The sequence below is a fragment of the Cervus canadensis genome, chromosome 7 (genome assembly GCF_019320065.1).
Source record: "Cervus canadensis isolate Bull #8, Minnesota chromosome 7, ASM1932006v1, whole genome shotgun sequence".
In the NCBI taxonomy this organism is placed as follows: Eukaryota; Metazoa; Chordata; class Mammalia; order Artiodactyla; family Cervidae; genus Cervus; species Cervus canadensis.
The window spans coordinates 28833102-28853583 of record NC_057392.1 but is presented as its reverse complement, the minus strand read 5'-3'; positions in this window follow the sequence as shown (position 1 = coordinate 28853583).

Sequence of the window (20482 nt, the reverse complement as noted above, 5' to 3'; positions counted from 1 at the left end):
ATGTTACTTTGCTGACAAAGGTCTATCTAGTCAAAGCTATGATTTTTCCAGTAGCCATGTATGGATGTGAGAGTTGGACCATAAAGAAGGATGAGCACCTGAGTATTGATGCTTTTGAACTGTGGTGTTGGAGAAGACACTTGACAGTCCCTTGGACAGCAAGGAGATCCAATCAGTCCATCCTAAATGAAATCAGTCCTGAATATTCATTTGAAGGACAGATGCTGAAATTGAAGCTCCAATATTTTGTCCACCTGATGCAATGAGCTGACTAATTAGAGAAGACTGTGATCTGAGAAAGATTGAAGGCAGGAGGAGCAGGGGATGACATGGTTGGATGGCATCGCTGACTCAATGGACAAGACTTTGAGCAAGCTCTGGGAGATTGTGATGGGAAACCTGGCATGCTACAGTCTGTGGGGTTGCTAACAGTTGGACACGACTGAGTGACTGAACAACAAGTGCTGTTTGGAGTTGGAGGGGCTACAGCCAAAGCCAGATGCAATCTGGGTGTCTCCTATGCCCAATGGCTGTCAGTGCCCTATGAGGAACAGGGGTAGGTCCTGAGGTAGCTGAATCAGCCGCCCTGAGGGAGTTGGGCTTCTCCTGGCCATGAGAGCAGTCTCTAACTTGACTGGGGTCTTGAGTGGGGCCTGACGGCTTGAGGCTGCACTTCTTGGGTGGTTTCCCTTTTACCCTAGCATATGTGCTACGGTTAGAGATTGTCTGGGGATATGGTGTTGCTACACTGCTGAGCTGGTTTTGCTTTCTCCCAAGTGTGTGCAGGAATGTGTGGATGGCAGATGGCACTCCTTGCTTTAGAGCTAGTTTAATTCCCTCATGAGTGAGTGCACTGATGCAGGTGGACTGGCAATGGCAGACTGCATCTTGGTCAGAGGCATATCTGGGGATCTGAGTTGGCTCCATTCCCTCCAAGTGTGTACACCTTTATTGGCCATAACAGCTTCTGCCTTACTGGGGAGCAGTACTGGACCAGGAGGGGCTGGAACAGGAGCTCAGTATAGGCTGGAGGTGTGCTAGGCTTATCCTGGCAGGCTGGCCACAGCCCTGGGTGGTTTTCAATCTGCTTCCTCCATGCCATTGAGAGGGGAATCCAAGTTATTGTCTGCAAAGCCAAAGAATGGAATCCGTGGACACACAGTCATGGTAGAAAGTGAATAGGGTTTATTACTTTTGTTAGGATTTATTTATTATAAAGGAGAAAAGTACAAAGCTCTCAGCATAGACACTGAGAGGGGGGTAAAGAGTCCCCCTAAGGTGGGACTTACAGTAGTTTTTATGTCCTTCCTTAAATCAAATTATTTCTAACCACTCAATTTAAAGGTCAGGATACTTAACATCTTTATGGCTACTCTTGATCCTTGGATTAAGTCACCACCCTTTTTCATGCCCTCTGGCCATTTTATAATGAACCATATGTATGGGCTTAAGATGAATGATCACCAGTTATTTTTCCCTCAAGCATCTGGAACAGAATTTAATTACTGCCCTTCCCTGGATCTGAATGCTGATAATTTTTCAGACTAAAGACACATTCCAGGGATTCAGGACAATGGAGCAGGATGCTTACTGAAAACAAGACTGAGATCTCAGAGTTCTACACTGACTGCCTAGTAATTTCTACCTCAATGCCCACCTTTAGAGATGGAGACTCTAAGTGCCATTATGGGGAAAAGGGCAATGACTGATCTGGCTTCTTTGAGCTGTGTGTAGGGGCATCATGAAGGGATGGCAGTTAGGTCTCCACCAGTTGGATGATCTAGTGGACCTTGGTATGTCATCTTAGGCTCCATGTCCATAACCATTTGAAGTTTGATAGCTTCTATGCAAGACATTACAAAGCGAGAGAGATGATTTTGAATACAAGGGCCAAAAAGCAATAAGTGAAAAATAAGGTTTCCCATCAGAACCAGGGGTTTCCACCAGGTGGAAATTGATACCCAGTTCCATAGGGCAGTCCCAGAAGGAGAAGTGGAATCAGCCATTGCCTGGACTTGACTTTTCGTATCTTTTGAAAATCGGGTCCTTCTAAGAGTGACAGTAACCAAGGCAGTCTGTGAATGGAGGATAATGGTAGGGCCCCACAGACCCAACAGTCTGATGGATTTTGGAACATTGCATACAAATGTGCCCATGAAATGAAAACATTATCCTGTGTCCAATCTAAAGGGACCGGAGAGGTCATTATTACATTAAGAAGGACAAATAGAGTAATGTGTGTCTGAGTATGCTGTGTTAGAAGAGTTACTTACCTGGGCCCTTCTTGAACAGTCCTTTCAATCCTTCTAAGGGAGTGTATTGATATTCCAAACACTGAGAATTTTTCTGTGAATTTTCCTCTAGGGGTGTTGGGTGGTCCTTGTGATTTTCTCTAGGAGAATTCCAAGGCTTTATTGGTGTGTGATGAATCCAGGCATTGATACCTGTAACCTTAACAGTGGGTAGAGAGAATAATAGTATAGGATCCCTCCTATGTGGGAGTTAAGGTGGGACTATTGTCAGAAATCAGGTCCCTAGGATCATATAAGGAATTTTTATTTTCTTTTGATTGTCAGATCCCATTTACTAGGGATTGCAACTGTTTTTGAAAAGAAGCTAAATTAGTGACATGTTTTGTTAGTTCAGCCATTTCTTGGTCTAGAAGTAAATCTTTTTTGAGGAATGGCCTCCCATATAGCATTTCAAAAGGGCTAAGTCCCCATGACTGTGGAGTATTTCTTATTCTCATAAGGAAGTAATGAAGTCCAGAAAAGGTGAGTCTCTTGTGAGAGTTTTTGTAAATGTCTCTTTATCATATCATTAGCTTTTTCTACCTTCCCAGAGGACTGAGGTCTCCAGACACAATGTAAGTACAGAAATTCAATTCCTACGGCCTGGAGAGGCCCTGTGTTAATGTAACCTTGAAGGCAGGGCCATTGTCATTTTGAATTCCACACATCAGGCCATGATCTCATGTATTAAAGTTTTAATAACTTCTTTTGCTTGTTCTGTTCTACAAGGGAATGCCTCTATCCACCTGGTAAATGTGTCAACCCAAACCAGTAGGTACTGATGTCCTTTGACTTTTGACGTATGAGTGAAGTCTATCTGCAGTCCTCTCCAGGATATCTTCCTGTTTGCTGTAAGCCTGGGAGAGCTGACTGGCTGTTATGGGGATTATTCTTTTGACAGACTTCACATCATTTAACAATCTGGCTTAGAGTTTTTATTAATCCTTTTCCCTTGAAAAGACTCTTAACAAGTTGGTAAGTATTTTCAATTCCCAAGTGGAAAGTTTGCTGTAGAATTTTAAGAATTTTCCATTGAGTGATAGGAGGTAATACAAGTTTTTCATCCTCTGTTTGGAGCCATCCAGAGGGGAGTAGAATATCTCCACCAGAAAGAGAGTGTTGAAGTTCCTCGGGAGAACACTGGGGTTTTATGTCAGTGGGGATCTTATCCCAAAGAAGGGGAGCCTGAGTATTAAAAGACTGGATGGTTGTCTTTTTTGCTTGTTGGTCAGCTCTCCTATTTCCCTCTATTATGTCAGAATCATCCCTTTGAAGGCCCCAGAAGTGTATTACTGCCACTCCTCTGAGTAGTTTACTTGCATTTAAGAGGTGCACACTTTCTTAGTAGTTTTTAATGGGATTGCCATCTGTGGCTTTAAAGTTTCTTTTCTTCCAGATAGCAGTGTGAGCATGAAGGACTAAGTAAGCATATTTAGGGTCAGTATAGATGCTCACTCTCTTGTCAGTCTTCAGCTCTAAGGCTCTGGTTAAAGCAATCAATTCAACTAACAGTGCTAGTTCCAGGTGGTAAGGGATTACTTTCTAAAATTTTAGATAATATGACCACTGTGTATCCTGTCTTATGTTCTCCTTTTTCCATGATGGAGTTGCCATCTGTAAATATAGTTTCATCAGGATTTTCTAAAGGCTTGTCTTTTAAGTCCTCCCTGGCTGAGTAGTTTAAAGCTGAGACTTGATGGCAATCATGTTCTGGCTTCTCATCTAATGATTCAGGAAGGAATGTTGCTGGGTTTAAGGCTGAGCAAGTTTTTAGCTGAATTATGAGTCCTTCTAAGAGCAGGGATTGATATATGAGAATCAGATTGTCAGATAACCATAGCCCTTCCTTAGAGCTTAAAATTCCAGAGTTAGTATGTGAAGTATAGACTGTCAGATCTTGGCCTATAACTAACTTAGTAGCTTCAGGAATTAATAGAGCTACTGAGGCCGCTGTTGGTAGACAGTGTGGCTATCCTTGCACTATAGAATTGAGCTCTTCGCTTAAATAAGAAACAGGTTGTTGTGAGCTTCCTTTGGGCTGAGTTAGAACTTCCAGTGCTATTCCTAATCTTTCTGTTACAAAAAGATTAAATTGGTCTCCTGTAGGTAGGCTAATGAACAGTATGAAAAGGCAAAAAGATAGGACACTATCTTTTTTAGATGAACTCCCCAGGTTGGGAGGTGCCCAATATACTACTGGAGATCAGTGGAGAACTAACTCCAGAAAGAATGAAGAGATGGAGCCAAAGCAAAAACAACACCCAGTTGTGGATGTGACTGGTAATGGAGGCGAAGTATGATGCTATAAAGAGCAATATTGCATAGCAATCTGGAAAGTTAGGTCCATGAACCAAGGCAAATTGGAAGTGGCCAAACAGAAGCTGTAAGAGTGAATGTCAACATTTTAGGAATCAGCGAACTAAAATGGACTGGAATGGGTGAATTTAACTCAGATGACCATTATATCTACTACTGTGGGCAGGAATTCCTTAGAAGAAATGGAGTAGCCATCATAGTCAACAAAAGAGTCCAAAATGAAGTACTTGGATGCAATCTCAAAAACGACAGAATGATCTCTGTTCGTTTCCAAGGCAAACCATTCAATATCACAGTAATCCAAGTCTGTGCCCCAACCAATAAAGCTGAAGAAGCTGAAGTTGAATGGTTCTATGAAGACCTACAAGGTCTAGAACTAACACCCAAAAAAATATGTCCTCTTCATTTTACAGTACTAGAATGCAAAAGTAGGAAGTCAAGAAACACCTGGAGTAACAGGAAAATTTGGCCTTGGAGTACATAATGAAGCAGGGCAAAGGCTAATAGAGATTTGCCAAGAGAACGCACTGGTCATAGCAAACACCCTCTTCCAACAACACAAGAGAAGACTCTACACATGGACATCACCAGATGGTCAATACTAAAACCAGATTGATTGTTTTCTTTGCAGTCAAAGATGGAGAAGTTCTATACAATCAGCAAAAACAAGACTGGGAGCTGTCTGTGGCTCAGGTCATGAACTCCTTATTGTCAAATTCAGACTTATATTGAAGAAAGTAGGGAAAACCACTAGATGAGATATGACCTAAATCGAATCACTTACTATTATACATTGGAAGTGACAAATAGATTCAAGGGATTAGATCTGATAGAGAGAGTGCCTGAAGAACTATGGATGGAGGTTCGTGACATTGTATAGGAGGCAGTAATCAAGACCATCCCCAAGAAAAAGAAATGCAAAAAGGCAAAATGGTTGTCTGAGGAGGCCTTACAGAAAGCTATGAAAACAAGAGAAGTGAAAGGCAAAGGAGAAAAGGAAAGATTATCCCATTTGAGTGCAGAGTTCCAAAGAATAGCAAGGAGAGATAATAAAGCCTTCCTCAGTGATCAATGCAAAGAAATAGAGGAAAACAATAGATTGGGAAAGATTAGAGATCTATTTAAGAAAATTAGAGATACCAAGGAAACTTTCCATGCAATAATGGGCACAATAAAGGACAGAAATGGTATGGACCTAACAGAAGCAGAAGACATTCAGAAGAGGTGGCAAGAATACACAGAAGAGCTGTACAGAAAAGATCTTCATGACCCAGATAATCACAATGGTGTGATCACTCACCTAGAGCCAGACATCTTGGAGTGCGAAGTCAAGTGGGCCTTAGGAAGCATCACTGTGAACAAAGCTAGTGGAGATGATAGAATTCCAGTTGAGCTATTTAAAATCCTAAAAGATGATGCTGTGAAAGTGCTGCACCCAATATGCCAGCAAATATGGAAAACTCAGCAGTGGCCATGGGACTGGAAAAGTCAACTTTCATTCCAGTTCCAAAGAAAGTCAATACCAAGGAGTGCTCAAACTACTGCAGAATTGCACTCATTTTACACACTAGCAAAGTAATGCTCACAATTCTCCAAGCCAGGCTTCAACAGTATGTGAACCATGGACTTCCAGATGTTCAAGCTGGATTCAGAAAAGGCAGAGGAGCCAGAGATTATATTGCCAACATCCACTGGATCATCAAAAAAGTGAGGGAAGTTCCAGAAAAACATCCACTTCTGCTTTATTGACTATGCCAAGGCCTTTGACTGTGTGGATCACAACATACTGTAGAAAATTCCTCAAGACATGGTAATACCAGACCACCTGACTGGCCTTCTGAGAAATCTGTATACAGGTGAATAAGCAACAGTTAGAACTGGACACGGGACAACAGACTTGTTCCAAATTGGGAAAGGAGTATGTCAAGGCTGTGTATTGTCACCCTGCTTATTTAACTTATATGCAGAGTACATCATGAGAAACTCTGGGCTGGAAAAAACACAAGCTGGAATCAAGATTACTGGGAGAAATATCAATAACCTTAGATATGCAGATGACACCACCCTTATGGCAGAAAGTGAAGAAGAACTAAAGAGTCTCTTGATGAATGTGAAAGAAGAGAGTGAAAAACTTGGTTTAAAACTCAACATTCAGAAAACTAAGATCATGGCGTCTGGTCCTACCACTTCATGGCAAATAGAAGGGGAAACAGTGGAAACAGTGAGAGACTTTATTTTTGGGCTCCAAAATCACTGCAGATGGTGACTGCAGCCATGAAATTAAAAGACACTTGCTCCTTGGAAGAAAAGTTATGACCAACCTAGACAGCATATTAGAAAGCAGAGACATTACTTTGTCAACAAAGGTCCGTGTAGTCAAAGCTATGGTTTTTACAGTAGTCATGTATGGATGTGAGAGGTGGACTGTGAAGAAAGCCGAGCACCAAAAAATTGATGCTTTCAAACTGTGGTGTTGGAGAAGACTCTTGAGAGTCCCTTGAACTGCAAGGAGATCCAACCAGTCCATCCTAAAGGAGATCAGTCCTGGGTGTTCATTGAAAGGACTGATGCTGAAGCTGAAACTCCAATACTTTGGCCACCTGACTCATTTGAAAAGGCCCTGATGCTGGGAAAGATTGAGGGCAGGAGGAGAAGGGGACGAGAGAGGGTGAGATGGTTGGATGGCATCACTAACTCAATGGACATGAATTTAAGTAAACTCTGGGACTTGGTGATGGACAGGGAGGCCTTTTGTGCTGTGGTCCATGGGGTCACAAAGAGTTGGACACGACTGAGTGACAGAACTAAAGTGAACTGAAGGCAGGCTAAAAGTCTTAAATGCATGTATTTCTTCAGGTTCCCATTGTAATACCTTTGGTCCTGATTGTTGAGTGTCTTTTAGTAACTTTTACAAAGGTCGAGGCAACTCTCCATATCTTGGAATCCAAATCTCATGGTTGCCAGTTATGCCATTGAAACCACAGAGTTGTCTAAGAGTGTTAGGGAGAAGCTTTTGTAAAATGGTTCCATTCTTTCTTTTCCTAGGACTCTCTCCATGAGAGAATTTGATCCTAAATATTTGACTTCTTCTTGGCACATTGGAGCTTTTGATTTTGGTGTCTTGTTGCCACATAAAGCTAGAATTAAGAAGGTCACAGGTGGCTTGGTTACATTTTTTCTCTGTGTTAGCACAAAGGAGAATATCATCTATATACTGATCTACTTTTATAGATTCAGTTGCCCAGAGGCAGCTAGGTCTTTGGTGAAAGCCTGTCTGAACAAGTGAGGGCTATCTCTAAATCCTTGAGGCAACACTGTCCAAGTCAACTGAGTAGAGGAATCAGATGGATCTTCAAAAGCAAACAAAAATTGTGAACTTTGAGCTAAGGGTATTCCAAAAAAGGGGGGCATCTTTTATTTTTTTAATTAATTAATTAATTTATTTATTTTACTTTACAATATTGTTTTGGTTTTGCCATACATTGATTTGAATCTTCCATGAGTGTACATGTATTCCCCATCCTGAACCCCCTCTCCCAGCTCCCTCCCCATTCCACCCCTCTGGGTCATCCCATTGCACCAGCCCCGAGCACCCTGTATCATGCATCAAACCTGGACTGGTGATTCGTTTCACGTATGATATTTTACATGTTTCAATGCCATTCTCCTGTATCATCCCACCCTCGCCCTCTCCCACAGGGTCCAAAAGACTGTTCAATACCTCTGTGTCTCTTTTGCTGTCTTGCATACAGGGTTATCATTACCTTCTTTGTAAATTCCATATGTATGCATTAGCATACTGTATTGGTGTTTTTCTTTCTGGCTAACTTCACTCTGTATAATAGGCTCCAGTTTCATCCACCTCATTAGAACTGATTCAAATGTATTCTTTTTAATGGCTGAGTAATATTCCATTGCGTATATGTACCACTGCTTTGTTACCGATTCATCTGCTGATGGACATCTAGGTTGTTTCCATGTCCTGGCTATTATAAATAGTGCTGTGATGAACATTGGGGTACACGTGTCTCTTTCAATTCAGGTTTCCCAAGTGTGTATGCCCAGCAGTGGGATTGCTGGGTCATATGGCAGTTCTATCTCCAGTTTTTTGTTTTTTGTTTTTTTTTTAATCTCCAGTTTTTTAAGGAATCTCCACACTGTTCTCCATAGTGGCTGTACTAGTTTGCATTCTCACCAACAGTGTAAGAAGGTTCCCTTTTCTCCATACCCTCTGCAGCATTTATTGCTTGTAGACTTTTGGATAGCAGCCATCTTGACTGGCATGTAATGGTACCTTGTTGTGGTTTTGATTTGCATTTCTCTGATAATGAGTGATGTTGAGCATCTTTTCATGTGTTTGTTAGCCATCTGTATGTCTTCTTTGGAGAAATGTCTGTTTAGTTCTTTGGCCCACTTTTTGATTAGGTCTTTTATTTTTCTAGAATTGAGCTGCAGGAGTTGCTTCTATATTTTTGAGACCAATTCTTTGTCCGTTGCTTCGTTTGCCATTATTTTCTCCCATTCTGAAGGCTGTCTTTTCACCTTGCTTATAGTTTCCTTTGTTGTGCAGAAGCTTTTAAGTTTCATTATGTCCCATTTGTTTATTTTTGCTTTTATTTCCAATATTCTGGGAGGTGGGTCATAGAGGATCCTGCTGTGGTTTATATCAGAGAGCTTTTGCCTATGTTTTCCTCTAGGAGTTTAATAGTTTCTGGTCTTAGGTTTAGATCTTTAATCCATTTTGAGCTTATTTTTGTGTATGGTGTTAGAAAGTGTTTTAGTTTCATTCTTTTACAAGTGGTTGACCAGTTTTCCCAGCACCACTTGTTAAAGAGATTGTCTTTTCTCCATCATGTATTCTTGCCTCCTTTGTTACAGATAAGGTGTCCATAGGTGTCCATAAGGCATGGATTTATCTCTGGGCTTTCTATTCTGTTCCACTGATCTATATTTCTGTCTTTGTGCCAGTACCATACTGTCTTGATGAAACTGTGGCTTTGTAGTAGAGACTGAAGTCAGGCAGGTTGATTCCTCCAGTTCCATTCTTTTTTCTCAAGATTGCTTTGGCTATTCGAGGTTTTTTGTATTTCCATACAAATTGTGAAATTATTTGTTCTAGTTCTCTGAAAAATACCGTTGGTAGCTTGATGGGGATTGCAGTGAATTTATAGATTGCTTTGGGTAGTATACTCATTTTCACTATATTGATTCTTCTGATCCATGAACACGGTATATTTCTCCATCTGTTTGTGTCGTCTTTGATTTCTTTCACGAGTGTTTTATAGTTTTCTATATATAGGTCTTTTGTTTCTTTAGGTAGATATACTCCTAAGTATTTTATTCTTTTTGTTGCAATGGTGAATGGAATTGTTTCCTTAATTTCTCTTTCTGTTTTCCCATTGTTAGTGTATAGGAATGCAAGGGATTTCTGTGTGTTAATTTTATATCCTGCAACTTTACTGTATTCATTGATTAGCTGTAGTAAATTTCTGGTGGAGTCTTTAGGGTTTTCTATGTAGAGGATCATGTCATCTGCAAACAGTGAGAGTTTTACTTCTTCTTTTCCAATCTGGATTCCTTTTATTTCTTTTTCTGCTCTGATTGCTGTGGCCAAGACTTCCAAAACTATGTTGAATACTAGTGGTGAGAGTGGGCACGCTTGTCTTGTTCCTGACTTTAGGGGAAATGCTTTCAATTTTTCACCATTGAGGATAATGTTTGCTGAGGGTTTGTCATATATAGCTTTTATTATGTTGAGGTATGTTCCTTCTATATCTGCTTTCTGGAGGGTTTTTTTTTTTTATCATAAATGTTGTTGAATTTTGTCAAAGGCTTTCTCTGCATCTATTGATATAATCATATGGTTTTTATTTTTCAATTTGTTAATGTGGTGTATTACATTCATTGATTTGCAGATATTGAAGAATCCTTGTATCCCTGGGATAAAGCCCACTTGGTCATGATGTATGATCTTTTTAATATGTTGTTGGATTCTGTTTGCTAGAATTTTGTTAAGTATTTTTGCATCTATGTTCATCAGTGATATTGGCCTGTAGTTTTCTTTTCTTTCTTTTCTTTTTTTTTTTTTCGGTGTGGCATCTTTGTCAGGTTTTGGTATTAGGGTGATGGTTTCCTCATAGAATGAGTTTGGAAGTTTACCTTCCTCTGAAATTTTCTGGAAGAGTTTGAGTAGGATAGGTGTTAGTTCTTCTCTAAATTTATGGTAGAATTCAGCTGTGAAGCTGTCTGGTCCTGGGCTTTTGTTTATTGGAAGATTTCTGATTACAGTTTCAATTTCTGTGCTTGTGATGGGTCTGTTAAGATTTTCTATTTCTTCCTGGTTCAATTTTGAAAAGTTGTAGTTTTCTAGGAATTTGTCCATTTCTTCCACGTTGTCCATTTTATTTGCACATAGTTGCTGATAATAGTCTCTTATGATCCTTTGTATTTCTGTGTTGTCTGTTGTGATCTCTCCATTTTCATTTCTAATTTTGTTGATTTGATTTTTCTCCCTTTGTTTCTTGATGAGTCTGTCTAACAGGCATCTTTTAAATCTAAAACGGTAGAAAAAAGTGGCTGTTTTGGGGATTTGGGAGAGTACAGGATAGGGGTTAGGCACGACAGGATGTTATGGAATTACAACTTCATTGATGAGGCAGAGGTCCTGAACTAGTCATTCCCCACTAGGCCTTTGGACTCCCAAAATAGGTGTATTACATTTGATTAAGAGCCCCTGTCCTTTGAGGTTTTCAATCAAGGAAATGAGTCCCTGCCTTAGCCTTCTAAAAGCACTTCTAAGCAGTGCTTTAGACTGCTTTAGAGTCTGGCTTTAGAGGGTATTGTTTTTGGTGAGGAAAGTTTTTAGGATTTTTAAGAGTTATCTCTACTGGTTGAGCATAAATGGCTCTTCCTGTCTTTCCTCTGGTTGCCCAGACTTCGGGGTTAATTTCTACTTCTGTAAGGGTTGTAAGTATAAGTTTTCTGTAGATCCTATTTTCCTATGAATTGAAAGTTGCATTTTAGATAGAATATCTCTTCCTAGGATCAGAAAGGCTTCAGAAAAGAGAATGGAATCCCGGTTACAACTCAACTCTTGTTTAAAGAATTTTGTAATCGGCTTTTCAGAAATGCCACGTAGAGTAGCTGACTTAGTAGAAGGTGGACCTGCATTAGAGAGGAGGTCTGAGAAAGTGGTTTCTGTATCGAGTAGGAAGTTAACAGGATGGGCTCCTACAGTTAGAGTCACCCGAGGCTCCTGTGCAGTGATGAGGACAGGAGACAAAGTGGGAAGCCCCAGGCCACATCAGTCTTGATCCTAGGTCTGAATTTCTGACCCCTGAAACCTACATCCTTTGGGACAGTTCTTCCAGTGATCTCCTTTGCAAGTGGGGCAAGGCCTTGATGGTGGCCTCTGCTTGCCTTGGGGACATTGTCCCTTAAAGTGTTCATCCTTGCCACAATGAAAACAGGCTCCAGGCTTTTGCTTTTGTCCTCCCACCTTTGGAGCCCTAAAGTTAACTCCCTGCAGACCACAGTGAGTGCTTCAGTCTTTCTCTTATCTCTCCTTTCTTTTTTTCCTTATGTTCCTCCTTAAATAATACTGATCTCTTAAATAATACTGATGTGGCAGCTCTTAGGAGGCATTCTAAATCCATATCGGGGCTGAAGGCCAATTTTTGGAGTTTCCTCCAAATATCTGGAGCTCATTGAGTAACAAATTTGTCTTTAAGAATAAGTTGGCCCTCTGGGGAATCTGGGTCCAAATAAATGTGTTTTCTCAGTGCCTCCCTGAGCCTTTCCAGAGAAGTTGTGGGATTTCCCTTCTTTTCCTGAGTCACTCCAGATAGTTTGGAGTAGTTTAAGGGCTTAACTAGTGATTTTTTTAAAGCCTTCCTTAATGCAAGTGATAAAGTGACTCTCTTCGAGTCATCACTGTCTTTGTCATGGGCCCAGTTGGGGTCAGCTATGGACACTGCCTGGAGTCCTGCAGGTAACCAGGCTGATTCACTGTCAGATCTCCCTTGCATGCTAGTAACATACCACTCATCTCCGCATTCCCGCACATTTTTAATTACTCTACTTCTTCCATTGTCAGTAAGGGTGCTAGCAAGGATTAGCATAACATCTTTTCCATGCCATTTCAAAAGATTGGGTTAGACCCTGGAAAACACTTATATAATTGTCAGGATCTTCAGTAAAGCATCCTAGGTCTAATTTAATCTGTCTTAAATCTAGTCAAGGCTATGGTTTTTATAGTGATCATTTATGGATGTGAGAGTTGGACTGTGAAGAAAGCTGAGTGCCGAAGAATTGATGCTTTTGAATTGTGGTGTTGGAGAAGACTCTTGAGAGTCCCTTGGACTGCAAGGAGATCCAACCAGTCCATCCTAAAGGAGATCAGTCCTGGGTGTTCGTTGGAAGGACTGATGCTGAAGCTAAAACTCCAATACTTTGGCCACCTCATGCAAAGAGTTGACTCATTGGAAAAGACCCTGATGCTGGGAGGGATTGGGGGCAGGAGGAGAAGGGGACGACAGAGGATGAGATGGCTGGATGGCATCACCGACTCGATGGGCATGAGTTTGAGTAAACTTCGGGAGTTGGTGATGGACAGGGAGGCCTGACGTGCTGCGATTCATGGGGTTGCAAAGAGTCAGACACGACTGAGTGACTGAACTGAACTGAAATCTTGGAGAGGGAGAGGGATATAGACTTGTGTGGGTCCCAAGTCTCCTTTAGGAACTTCCAGTAATGGAAGGAGGGAAGGATATAGCCTAGAGATCACTGGGGTTGGGTTGGGAGCCACTGGGGTAGGAGCTGCTGCTGGAGCCAGAGGCACTACCGGAGATTGTGGAGGCTCCTTGTGGGCTAGGTTTGGGCAGCCCTGGATAAGGGGGACAGTTTGAACCTAAGAGTTTGGGGAAACTTATAGGCAGCATAGAAGGAACAAGCCCACAACTCCTGCATAAGACAGTGTTTTCTCTCAAGACAAAGGAAACCTGTATACATGGGACTTCTGACCATTTTCCTTTACATCTACAAAAGACGTCTAGAAGATGACATTATAATTACATGAGCCCTCAGGGGACCATTTTTCACCATCAGATAGATCAAACTGAGGCCATGCCTTGGTGCAGAAAAAGATCATATTCTTCTTTAACGGTGTGAGGGTCAAACTTCTTCCAGTTCTTCAGTATACATTCCAAAGGCGTCTGTTTTGAGCTGGGTATGGGACTCGAAGAGGTTGCCCTCATCTGAAAGAGAGAAGACCAGTGCCCAGTGCTCTTTTCTCTGGTTCCTCTGATAGAGGGTGTCCCCTCCTTGTGGAGTGAGAGCAAAGAAGCAGCAATAACGTATGCTTCCCTCAACTTTGGAGTGCACCTGGGCTTGACCACCCTTATCTGGGTGCCATGGGCCTTTGTCCTCTTCCTGTTTCTATCTTCCCTTCTACCTAGAGATAGATAGATTGAGAGCTTAGGTTGGTGGACTTCCTATGCTCCTGAACATGAGTATGCCTGAACTGGAGTTCCCTTAAAGCAAGCTATGCAGTGTGCAAGGTTAGTAGTATTTACACACACTCCAAAGTGATCCTACCTTAAGTGAAAAATCTCATGACCTCTAGATGTTAGGAAAGAGAAATTGTAGATGTATTGCAGTTCTCACTGAGGCAGCAGCCCAGCAGAGGTTTTGTTCAGCACCTCCAGCTGGTCAATACCAAGGCCCGAGGCCACTGTCTTCTAACTCTGTCTGCCTTTGGAACTCATGCAGTGAATTTGTGAAACAATGAGTGGTTCAAGAGACCATGCATTAGATTAAGTAACAAGAGGTGAAAGCTGGAGTTGAAAGTGAATATCTGTGCTTACCTTGAGTAGGCATTGAGGAATCCTGGGTGAGCCCCCAAAAGATGAGATGGGAATGTGAGTTCTTGTCTGAAGAAATGAAGAATGGAATCCACAGACACACAAAAACACTCATGGCAGCAAGCGATTAGGATTTATTAAAGAGGAGGAAAGTACAAAGCTCTCAGCATAGACACTGAGAGGGGGTAAAGAGTCCCCCTAAGGTGGGACTTACAGCAGTTTTTATATCCTTCCTTAAATCAAATTATTTCTAACCAATTTAAAGGTCAAGATCAGTTCAGTTCAATCGCTCAGTCGTGTCTGACTCTTTGTGACCCCATGGACTGCAGCACGCCATGCTTTCCTGTCCATCACCAACTCCCAGAGCTTACTCAAACTCATGTACATTCAATCAGGGATTCCATCCAACCATCTCATCCTTTCTCATCCCCTTCTGCTCCCACCTTCAATCTTTCCCAGCATCATGGTCTTTTCCAATGAGTCAGTCCTTCCCATCAGGTGGTCAAAGTACTGGAGTTTCAGCTTCAGCATCAGTCCTTCCAATGAATATTCAGAACTGATTTCCTTTAGGATGGACTTGGTTTGATCTCCTTGCAGTCCAAAGGACTTTCAAGTGTCTTCTCCAACACCACAGTTCAAAAGCATCAATTACTTGGTGCTCAGCTTTTTTTATAGTTCAACTCTCACATCCGTACATGATTACTGGAAAAACCATAGCTTTTACTAGATGGACATTTGTTGGCAAAGTAACGTTTTTGCTTTTTAATATGCTGTTTAGGTTGGTCATAACTTTTCTTCCAAGGAGCAAGCATCTTTTAATTTCATGGCTGCAGTCACCATCTGCAGAGATTTTGGAGCCCAAGAAAATAAAATCTCTCACTGTTTCCATTGTTTCCCCATCTATTTGCCATGAAGTAATGGGTCCAGATGCCATGGTCTTCATTTTTTGAATGTTGAGTTTTGTTTTTTTTTTTTAACAAATAATTACTTTTATTATTATTATTATTTTTTATTTTTTTTCTTTTCTTTTTTTTTTAATTAGTTGGAGGCTAATTACTTCACAACATTTCAGTGGGTTTTGTCATACATTGATATGAATCAGCCATAGAGTTACACGTATTCCCCATCCCGATCCCCCCTCCCACCTCCCTCTCCACCCGATTCCTCTGGGTCCTCCCAGTGCACCAGGCCCGAGCACATTGTCCTCAATGCATCCCACCTGGGCTGGTGAATCTGTTTCACCATAGATAATATACATGCTGTTCTTTTTTTTTGAAAAATCCCACCCTCACCTTCTCCCAAGAGTTCAAAAGTCTGTTCTGTACATCTGTGTCTCTTTTTCTGTTTTGCATATAGGGTTATCATTACCATCTTTCTAAATTCCATATATATGTGTTAGTATACTGTAATGGTCTTTATTTTTCTGGCTTACTTCACTCTGTATAATGGGCTCCAGTTTCATCCATCTCATTAGAACTGATTCAAATGAATTCTTTTTAATGGCTGAGTAATATTCCATGGTGTATATGTACCACAGCTTCCTTATCCATTCATCTGCTGATGGGCATCTAGGTTGCTTCCATGTCCTGGCTATTACAAACAGTGCTGTGATGAACATTGGGGTGCACGTGTCTCTTTCAGATCTGGTTTCCTCAGTGTGTATGCCCAGAAGTGGGATTGCTGGGTCACATGGCAGTTCTATTTCCAGTTTCTTAAGGAATCTCCACACTGTTCTCCATAGTGGCTGTACTAGTTTGCATTCCCACCAACAGTCTAAGAGGGTTCCCTTTTCTCCACACCCTCTCCAGCATTTATTGCTTGTAGACTTTGGATAGCAGCCATCCTGACTGGCGTGTAATGGTACCTCATTGTGGTTTTGATTTGCATTTCTCTAATAATGAGTGATGTTGGGCATCTTTTCATGTGTTTGTTAGCCATCTGTATGTCTTCTTTGGAGAAATGTCTGTTTAGTTCTTTGGCCCATTTTTTGATTGGGTCATTTATTTTTCTGGAATTGAGCTGCAGGAGTTGCTTGTATATTTTTGAGATTAATCCTTTGTCTGTTTCTTCATTTGCTATTATTTTCTCCCAATCTGAGGGCTGGTCTTTTCACCTTGCTTATAGTTTCCTTTGTAGTGCAAAGCTTTTAAGTTTCATTAGGTCCCATTTGTTTATTTTTGCTTTTATTTCCAATATTCTGGGAAGTGGGTCATAGAGGATCTTGCTGTGATTTATGTCGGAGAGTGTTTTGCCTATGTTCTCCTCTAGGAGTTTTATAGTTTCTGGTCTTACATTTAGATCTTTAATCCATTTTGAGTTTATTTTTGTGTATGGTGTTAGAAAGTGTTCTAGTTTCATTCTTTTACAAGTGGTTGACCAGTTTTCCCAGCACCACTTGTTAAAGAGGTTGTCTTTTTTTTCCATTGTATATCCTTGCCTCCTTTGTCAAAGATAAGGTGTCCATAGGTTCGTGGATTTATCTCTGGGCTTTCTATTCTGTTCCATTGATCTATATTTCTGTCTTTGTGCCAGTACCATACTGTCTTGATGACTGTGGCTTTGTAGTAGAGTCTGAAGTCAGGCAGGTTGATTCTTCCAGTTCCATTCTTCTTTCTCAAGATTACTTTGGCTATTCGAGGTTTTTTGTATTTCCATACAAATTGTGAAATTATTTGTTCTAGTTCTGTGAAAAATACCGTTGGTAGCTTGATAGGAATTGCATTGAATCTATAGATTGCTTTGGGTAGAATAGCCATTTTGACAATATTGATTCTTCCAATCCATGAACACGGTAAGTTTCTCCATCTGTTTGTGTCCTCTTTGATTTCTTTCATCAGTGTTTTATAGTTTTCTATGTATGACGGTCTTTTGTTTTTCCTTTAGGTGATATACTCCTAAGTATTTTTATTCTTTTTGTTGCAATGTGAATGGTAATTGTTTCCTTAATTTCTCTTTCTGGTTTTTTCATTGTTAGTATATAGGAAATGCAAGGGATTTCTGTGTGTTAATTTATATCCTGCAACTTTACTATATTCATTGATTAGCTCTAGTAATTTTCTGGTAGAGTCTTTAGGGTTTTCTATGTAGAGGATCATGTCATCTGCAAACAGTGAGAGTTTCACTTCTTCTTTTCCTATCTGGATTCCTTTTATTCTTTTTCTGCTCTGATTGCTGTGGCCAAAACTTCCAACACTATGTTGAATAGTAGTGGTGAGAGTGGGCAGCCTTGTCTTGGTTCCTGATTTCAGGGGAATGCCTTTCATTTTTCAACCATTGGGGTGATGCTTGCTGTGGGTTTTGTCATATAATAGCTTTTAATTATGTTTGAGGTATGTTCCTTCTATTCCTCTTCTGGAGAGTTTTAATCATAAATGAGTGGTTGAATTTTGTCAAAGGCTTCCTCTGCATCTATTGAGATAATCATATGGTTTTTATCTTTCAATTTGTTAATGTGGTGTATTACATTGATTGATTTGCGGATATTGAAGAATCCTTGCATTCCTGGGATAAAGCCCACTTGGTCGTGGTGTATGATTTTTTTTAATATGTTGTTGGATTCTGTTTGCTAGAATTTTGTTAAGGATTTTTGCATCTATGTTCATCAGTGATATTGGCCTGTAGTTTTCTTTTTTTTGTGGCATCTTTGTCTGGTTTTGGAATTAGGGTGATGGTGGCCTCATAGAATGAGTTTGGAAGCTTACCTTCATCTGCAATTTTCTGGAAGAGTTTGAGTAAGATAGGTGTTAGCTCTTCTCTAAATTTTTGGTAGAATTCAGCTGTGAAGCCATCTGGTCCTGGGCTTTTGTTTGCTGGAAGATTTTTGATTACAGTTTCGATTTCCTTGCCTGTGATGGGTCTGTTAAGATCTTCTATTTCTTCCTGGTTCAGTTTTGGAAAGTTATACTTTTCTAAGAATTTGTCCATTTCATCCAAGTTGTCCATTTTATTGGCATAGAGCTGCTGGTAGTAGTCTCTTATGATCCTTTGTATTTCAGTGTTGTCTGTTGTGATCTCTCCATTTTCATTTCTAATTTTGTTAATTTGGTTCTTCTCCCTTTGTTTCTTAATGAGTCTTGCTAATGGTTTGTCAATTTTGTTTATTTTTCAAAAAACCAAGCTTTTAGCTTTGTTGATTTTTGCTATGGTCTCTTTAGTTTCTTTTGCATTTATTTCTGCCCTGATTTTTAAGATTTCTTTCCTTCTGCTAATCCTGGGGTTCTTCATTTCTTCCTTCTCTAATTGCTTTAGGTGTAGAGTTAGGTTATTTATTTGTTTTTTTTCTTGTTTCTTGATGTAAGCCTGTAATGCTATGAACCTTCCCCTTAGCACTGCTTTTACAGTGTCCCATAGGTTTTGGGTTGTTGTGTTTTCATTTTCATTCATTTCTATACATATTTTGATTTCTTTTTTGATTTCTTCTATGATTTGTTGGTTATTCAGAAGCGTGTTATTTAGCCTCCATATGTTTGAATTTTTAACGATTTTTTTCCCTGTAATTGAGATCTAATCTTACTGCACTGTGGTCAGAAAAGATGACTGGAATGATTTCAATTTTTTTGAATTTTCCAAGACCAGATTTATGGCCCAGGATGTGATCTATTCTGGAGAAGGTTCCGTGTGCACTTGATAAAAAGGTGAAGTTGATTGTTTTGGGGTGAAATGACCTATAGATATCAATTAGGTCTAGCTGGTCCATTGTGTCATTTAAGGTTTGTGTTTCCTTGTTCATTTTCTGTTTAGTTGATCTATCCATAGTTGTGAGTGGGATATTAAAGTCTCCCACTATTATTGTGTTACTATTAATTTCCTCTTTCATACTCGTTAGCGTTTGCCGTACATATTGCGGTGCTCCTATGTTGGGTGCATATATATTTATAATTGTTATATCTTCTTCTTGGATTGATCTTTTGATCATTATGTAGTGTCCTTCTTTGTCTCTTTTCACAGCCTTTATTTGAAAGTCTATTTTATCTGATATAAGTATTGCGACTCCTGCTTTCTTTTTGTCTCCCGTTTGCGTGAAATATTTTTTTCGCAAAGCCCTTCACTTTTAGTCTGTATGTTCTCTTTGTTTTGAGGTTGGGTCTCTTGTAGACAGCATATATTCAGGGGTCCTTGTTTTTGTATCCATTCAGCAATCTTTGTCTTTTGGTTGGGGGCATTCAACCCATTTACATTTAAGGTAATTATTGATAGGTGTGGTCCCGTTGCCATTTACTTTTGTTGTTTTCAGTTCACGTTTATACAACCTTTCTGCATTTCCCTGTCTAGAGAAGATCCTTTAGCATTTGTTGAAAGAAGCTGGTTTGGTGGTGCTGAATTCTCTCAGCTTTTGCTTGTCTGTAAAGCTTTTGAATTCTCCTTCATATCTGAATGAGATCCTTGCTGGGTACAGTAATCTAGGTTGTAGGTTATTCTCTTTCATTACTTTCAGTATGTCCTGCCATTCCCTTCTGGCCTGGAGGGTTTCTATTGATAGATCAGCTGTTATCCTTATGGGAATCCCTTTGTGTGTTGTTTGTTGTTTCTCCCTTGCTGCTTTTAGTATTTGCTCTTTGTGTTTGATCTTTGTTAATTTGATTAATATGTGTCTTGGGGTGTTTCGCCTTGGGTTTATCCTGTTTGGGATTCTCTGGGTTTCTTGGACTTGGGTGGCTATTTCCTTCCCCATTTTAGGGAAGTTTTCAGCTATTATCTCCTCGAGTATTTTCTCATGGCCTTTCTTTTTGTCTTCTTCTTCTGGGACTCCTATGATTCAAATGTTGGGGCGTTTCACATTGTCCCAGAGGTCCCTGAGGTTGTCCTCATTTCTTTTGATCCTTTTTTCTTTTTTCCTCTCTGCTTCATTTATTTCCTCCATTTTATCTTCTACCTCACTTATCCTATCTTCTGTCTCCGTTATTCTAACTCTTGTTCCCTATCCAGAGTGTTTTTGATCCTCATTCATTGCATTATTCAATTTTTAATTGATCTTTTTTATTTCTTCTGGTCTTTATTAAACTTTCCTTGCATCTT